Here is a 6,278-nt window from a genome sequence, read left to right as displayed (position 1 = left end):
CATATGCGAGACAGTGTCGAAAGCTTTCGACACGTCTAGCGAGGCGAGATGCAAAGACTTGCACTTCCGCCGAGCCTCCGTCAGAATCGTATCGAGGACCGACAGATTATCTGCGATCCCGTCAACTCCGCTGAGGAAGGCTCTTTGGAAGTCTGAGAGCAAGTCGGGAATGGCCACCAAGCGGGAAGCCAAGAGACGATGGAAGTGTCTGACAACTACCGACCCAATTGAAATAGGTCGATAGTCCGCGGGTGTTTGCGGTTCGTCCGTCTTCTGAAGGAAGACGGTACGCGTCTCCGAGAGAGAATCCGGCACTTGGCCGATCCACATAAAGATGTTAAAAAGCAGAGCTGCGATGGCAGGTGGAACATTGTTCCAATCTACCACCGCTATGCCGTCGGGACCCGAGGCGGTGCCCCGGCGGACCCTGGTCCGCGCCACCTCCTCAACAGAGATGGGGGACCATAACCCCCGACGCCCTTCCTCTTCGTGGGCGCCTGCAGCCATCCCGATGTGCCCGTCCCGTTCGGGAGACTCACCTTCAAAGATTCGTCTCCAAAACCGAACGAACTCGGGGCTGCCTTTAGGACGTGAAGCGTCCTGGCTGTTCCCACTAAAGATTCTGGCGGCAAAGGCTTTGGGATCCCGCCGAAACAGCTCCTGTGCCCGGGCATACTCCGCTCGTCGCTTCGCTTTGTTAGTAGCCGACCGCGTCCCATCTAGGTCGCGTGCGGGAGGACGAGGATTTCCCCGCTTTGCGGGGAGAACGTCCCGAAGCCAGGCCAGTATGGCCTCCGAAACGTTCTCCCCGCCAAGCGCCCGACATGCGATGTCACAAAGTCGGGCACCTTCATACCCGGTCTGCGTCCAGTCGACCCCTCCGACAAGATCTTCCAGAGCAGACCGAATCTCCCCGGTATAGTTCAGGGGAGGAAGGTCGGTAATTTCCTCATCGTCCCGCCGCGAAGGTTCGCCACCGTCAGGATTCGGCGCTCCTCCTCCTTCGGGTGACGGGGCTCGCAAATTCATTGCCGGCTCCCTCAGGATTTCCTGAACGAGTCTCCGGTAAACGGCCGTACGCCGCTTCCCTTTGACAGCGTCCAGGGTCCTTCGGGGCACCAGCGGAACCAAATACTGGTTCATGAACCGCTCACCCCCTCGCCTGATGGCATCAGCTTCAAGCCTCGCCATCAAACGAGTCTCCTCCAATGACCACTGGGCATGAACCCGTTCGATGTTAATAGCGTTGTTGGCTTCCGCCGGGTGTGCTCTTTTGACGTGCAAACCACGTCCACTGGCGGTTGTCAGCACTCCATCGCAATGCGGACACTGGAAACTGGGCGGCTCTCCTCCGACTCTCGCCGCCCCCTCGTTAGCAGGGGCCCCGGCCTGTGGGCCAGGGTTGAACATAGGATTATTTCTCTTCACTGGGCCTGCAAATAAATGGTGGGCATATGGTCGTGATGGGGTGCAAACCCACCACGCCGCCCATAACCCCGTCCGTTAGCTAGTGCCGATCCCGACTTGAGCAAGCCGCCCTCCCTTTCCCTACACGCCGATACCACTACTGAGGGCGTCAACTCCCGCCAACGGTTCTCCCATATTGCCGCTCTCACCCAGCTCAGGGACCTATTGGCAGGACCGTCCGGCAGACGGGTTGCCAATCCGCTCCATTCAGCTGAGGGGGAGTTCATCACGGTCGTCCATAATTTCAGGGCGCCGCTCCCTCGCCCTCAAGTCAACAATAACCTCAGCGTGGCCGGCGAAACGAACAGGATTAGGAGGAATGCCGGCATCCATCAGTGCCGACCCCATTGCCTGGCGGGACCACGAAGAGGTGGACGTAGGTGCTTCTAAGCTCCCTTACCCGGGAAAGCCCGGATAAGAGAGTCATAGTTACTCCCGCCGTTTACCCGCGCTTGCTTGAATTTCTTCACGTTGACATTCAGAGCACTGGGCAGAAATCACATTGCGTCAACACCCGCTGGGGCCATCGCAATGCTTTGTTTTAATTAGACAGTCGGATTCCCCCGGTCCGTGCCAGTTCTGAGCTGACCGTTGAATGGCGGCCGAAGAGGACATCCGGACACCCTCGCGGGCGCAACCGGAGCCTCGCAGCAAGACGGTTCCGCGGGAGGCCAAGGCACGGGACCGAGCTCGGATCGTACGCTGGACGCCGAAACGCCGACGCTTCACCTCGCCCAGGCCCGGCACGTCAGCCGCGACCCGCTTCCCCGACAAGCCCGACACGCCCCGATCCTCAGAGCCAATCCTTATCCCGAAGTTACGGATCCAATTTGCCGACTTCCCTTACCTACATTATTCTATCGACTAGAGGCTATTCACCTTGGAGACCTGCTGCGGATATGGGTACGAACCGGCGCGACGCCTCCACGTGGCCCTCTCCCGGATTTTCAAGGTCCGAGGGGAAGATCCGGACACCGCCGCAACTGCGGTGCTCTTCGCGTTCCAAACCATATCTCCCTGCTAGAGGATTCCATGGAACTCGAACGCTCATGCAGAAAAGAAAACTCTTCCCGGATCTCCCGACGGCGTCTCCGGGTCCTTTTGGGTTGCCCCGACGAACTCTCTTGCGAGGGCCCGAATTATAAACGGTTCCGCTGCCGGGTTCCGGAATAGGAACCGGATTCCCTTTCGCCCGACGGGTGTGTTCGTTCACGTTGCGTGTGCGTGCGCGCGTTCTAAAATCTCAATGTGGTGTAACGTACGCGGGGCGATCACGTTCGTGCGGGACGATCGATCGCAGAACAGTTCGTACTTACGCCCGAACTACCAAACCGTCTCGATCCGTATATATCCTCACGTTGGAAACGGGGACGAGACATCGATAATTGTCGGAACTGCACAAACCCAGAACTGGACCGTCGCCGTCGCACAACCACCAGAGCCGGTAATATGTTACGACGCACGATCATGTAATGTACGGGACGATCACATTTGTACGGGACGCTCGATCGCAGAACAGTTCGTACTTACGCCCGAACTACCAAACCGTCTCGATCCGTATATATCCTCACGTTGGAAACGGGGACGAGACATCGATAATTGTCGGAACTGCACAAACCCAGAACTGGACCGTCGCCCTCGCACGACCACCAGCCGTATCAGAACAAGGAACGCATATCATTGCGACAACACAACTACGACAACAACAAATCTACACCGCATCAACATCGGCTTTCGCCTAGGGCTTAGGATCGACTGACTCGTGTGCAACGGCTGTTCACACGAAACCCTTCTCCACGTCAGTCCTCCAGGGCCTCGCTGGAGTATTTGCTACTACCACCAAGATCTGCGCCGACGGCGGCTCCAGACGGCCTCACGGCCAGTCCTTCTGCGCTCACCGCCGCGACCCTCCTACTCGTCAGGGCTTCATGGCCGACGAGACGAGGTCCCGTCAGACCGCACATGCCGCTGACGGCAGAGTATAAGCACGACGCTTCAGCGCCATCCATTTTCAGGGCTAGTAACTTCGGCAGGTGAGTTGTTACACACTCCTTGGCGGATTCCGACTTCCATGGCCACCGTCCTGATGTCTTAAGTTACCAACGCCTTTCATGGTATCCCATAAGCGTCGATTTAGGCGCTTTAACTCTGCGTTTGGTTCATCCCACAGCGCCAGTTCTGCTTACCAAAAATGGCCCACTTGGCACTCTGATTCGATTCTCGCGGCTTCACGAAGAATTCGAGCAAGCCGGAGATCTCACCCATTTAAAGTTTGAGAATAGGTTGAGGCCGTTTCGACCCCAATGCCTCTAATCATTCGCTTTACCGGATGAAACTCGTATAATACGAGAGCCAGCTATCCTGAGGGAAACTTCGGAGGGAACCAGCTACTAGATGGTTCGATTAGTCTTTCGCCCCTATACCCAGTTCCGACGATCGATTTGCACGTCAGAATCGCTACGGACCTCCATCAGGGTTTCCCCTGACTTCGTCCTGACCAGGCATAGTTCACCATCTTTCGGGTCCCAGCGTGTACGCTCTTGGTGCGCCTCTTCTCGCAATGAGAACGAGACGCCCCGGGAGTGCGAGGCGGTCCACAGAGGACCACCCATCCTCCCTGAGTCCGCGCTAGGCGGACTTTCACTTTCATTACGCCTTTAGGTTTAATCATGTCCCAATGACTTGCGTGCATGCTAGACTCCTTGGTCCGTGTTTCAAGACGGGTCCTGAAAGTACCCAAAGCTATAGCGTCGCCGATCGGCGTTTCAACGAGGTCTGTTCGAGAACACCGCAGCCAGCAGCCGTCCGGGGACGGGACCGGCACCAGGTCCGATCGACCGTCGCGACGAACGCGCTTGCCGCGGGTCGAACGCTAACTGAGTAGCGGCCTCGCGCCACATGCTTACCGTCGAGCGTGCCGACCGGGAAACACCGCGGGTTCGTCCGGTACGGCGAACCGTCCGGACGGGCTCCACCGCGGGCCTTAGATCGGCGCCCAACGGATCGCGACGTCCTACAGGGGGAGAAGTGCACGCGTTCGACAGCAGTTCGGAGAACAGAAGGTGCGGACGACGCGCACGCCGTCCGTCACGCGACCGTCCAGCGCCACCGCCGAGACACGCTGAATCTCCCCTTTCGACCTTTCGGGTTTCTCAGGTTTACCCCTGAACGGTTTCACGTACTATTGAACTCTCTCTTCAAAGTTCTTTTCAACTTTCCCTCACGGTACTTGTTCGCTATCGGTCTCGTGGTCATATTTAGCCTTAGATGGAGTTTACCACCCACTTAGGGCTGCACTCTCAAGCAACCCGACTCTGAGGAGAGATCCTCCCGCTACCGGCGACGGTCGCTACGGGCCTGGCACCCTCTATGGGCTGTGGCCCCGTTCAAGATGGACTTGGACGCGTCGCACGGTCTCGGGATGACGGACCCTCCCTAACACCACATTTCCCGGCGTCCGGTTTCGGCCGCGGGATTCGGTGCTGGGCTCTTCCCTGTTCGCTCGCCGCTACTGAGGGAATCCTAGTTAGTTTCTTTTCCTCCGCTTAGTAATATGCTTAAATTCAGCGGGTAGTCTCACCTGCTCTGAGGTCGCATTTTTGAAAAATATCTCAAAAATTTATGGCACGCAACGACGATCGTCGCACTCGTCCGAAGGACGGCCTCCGACTCTCCCCGAACATCGATCTGACGTCGTCGCGAGATCTATCACTCGTCTCGGACACGACGATCGCACCGTTCAGAGATCGGGCATCGTGGCCGCCGCTGTACGGCGCGTGCTTTACGTCGAAGGGCCGCCGGAAGACCGGAGGACTACTAAGCGCTCCACGACGCTATTTCGTCCTGACCGATCGGCCGCTATCGCGTCTCGGGATGTCGTGCTCGAGAAATTTCCCGCACGTCGCACATCCAACACGCTCCGACGTCTCCGTGCACACGACATTACTCGCGAACGTAACGGAGACCGAGCAGTCTTTGAAATTGACACGACCCTCAGCCAGGAGTGGTCCGGGAACAGAATATCCGAGGACCGCAATGTGCGTTCGAAATGTCGATGTTCATGTGTCCTGCAGTTCACAAGTTGACGCGCAATTAGCTGCGTTCTTCATCGACCCACGAGCCAAGTGATCCACCGTTCAGGGTAATCTTTTAATTTATCGGACATCACGAGACGGTCGTTCCGTTAGGATAGGGAACATCCTGGAACGCGCCACGCCTCGGCGTGATGTCGTCAAGCTAGGTTTCAATTATTTTATCTCGCTTTCGAAACCGGCGGGAGACGCGCGAACCGGTCTGTTCGCCGTGGTGTTCTTCTCCTCTGACATCGCATCTCACCGTCTACCCTCGAGATCTCGCCCGTAAAATGAGCGAGAGAGGATAACGTCAGGTGTGATCGATCGATAAAGAATACTAAACACGACGGTCCTAGACACCACGCATCGAGATCCCGACAGGAGACGCGAATCGGTCGGTTCGTCGTGTTGACTCTGTTTCCCCTCTGAGCGTGTTCTCTCACCGTCTACCCTCGAGATCTCGCCGTTCAAATGGCGAGAGAGGATAACGTCGGGCGATCGACACGGAGAAAACGAGACACACGACTGATACACGACCTCGCATCGAGATCCTGAGGACGCGGTCCTACTTGCGTTTCGTTTGTCGCATACAACATCTTTCGAAAACAACCGATCACGTTTTCGAAACCGGCGGGAGACGCGCTAACCGGTCTGTTCGCCGTGGTGTTCTTCTCCTCTGACATCGCATCTCACCGTCTACCCTCGAGATCTCGCCCGTATAAAATGAGCGAGAGAGGA

At 57.2% G+C, this 6,278-nt stretch overlaps 1 non-coding gene and 1 pseudogene across 1 annotated transcript; both read right to left on the bottom strand.

Moving 5' to 3' along the window:
• LOC138140679 (large subunit ribosomal RNA) overlaps positions 1 to 5,061 on the bottom strand; it is a 9,308-nt pseudogene extending 4,247 nt beyond the window's left edge.
• Positions 5,062 to 5,454: 393 nt separating this feature from the next.
• Positions 5,455 to 5,611, bottom strand: LOC138140655 (5.8S ribosomal RNA). The gene has a single exon (XR_011162688.1). It is a non-coding gene; the product is annotated as a 5.8S ribosomal RNA (ribosomal RNA).
• Positions 5,612 to 6,278: the final 667 nt, after the last annotated feature.

The sequence above is a fragment of the Tenebrio molitor genome, chromosome Y, assembly GCF_963966145.1.
Source record: "Tenebrio molitor chromosome Y, icTenMoli1.1, whole genome shotgun sequence".
Lineage (NCBI taxonomy): Eukaryota > Metazoa > Arthropoda > Insecta > Coleoptera > Tenebrionidae > Tenebrio > Tenebrio molitor.
The sequence above is the reverse complement of the archived record's forward strand: the minus strand, read 5'-3'. Positions and strand labels throughout refer to the sequence as shown.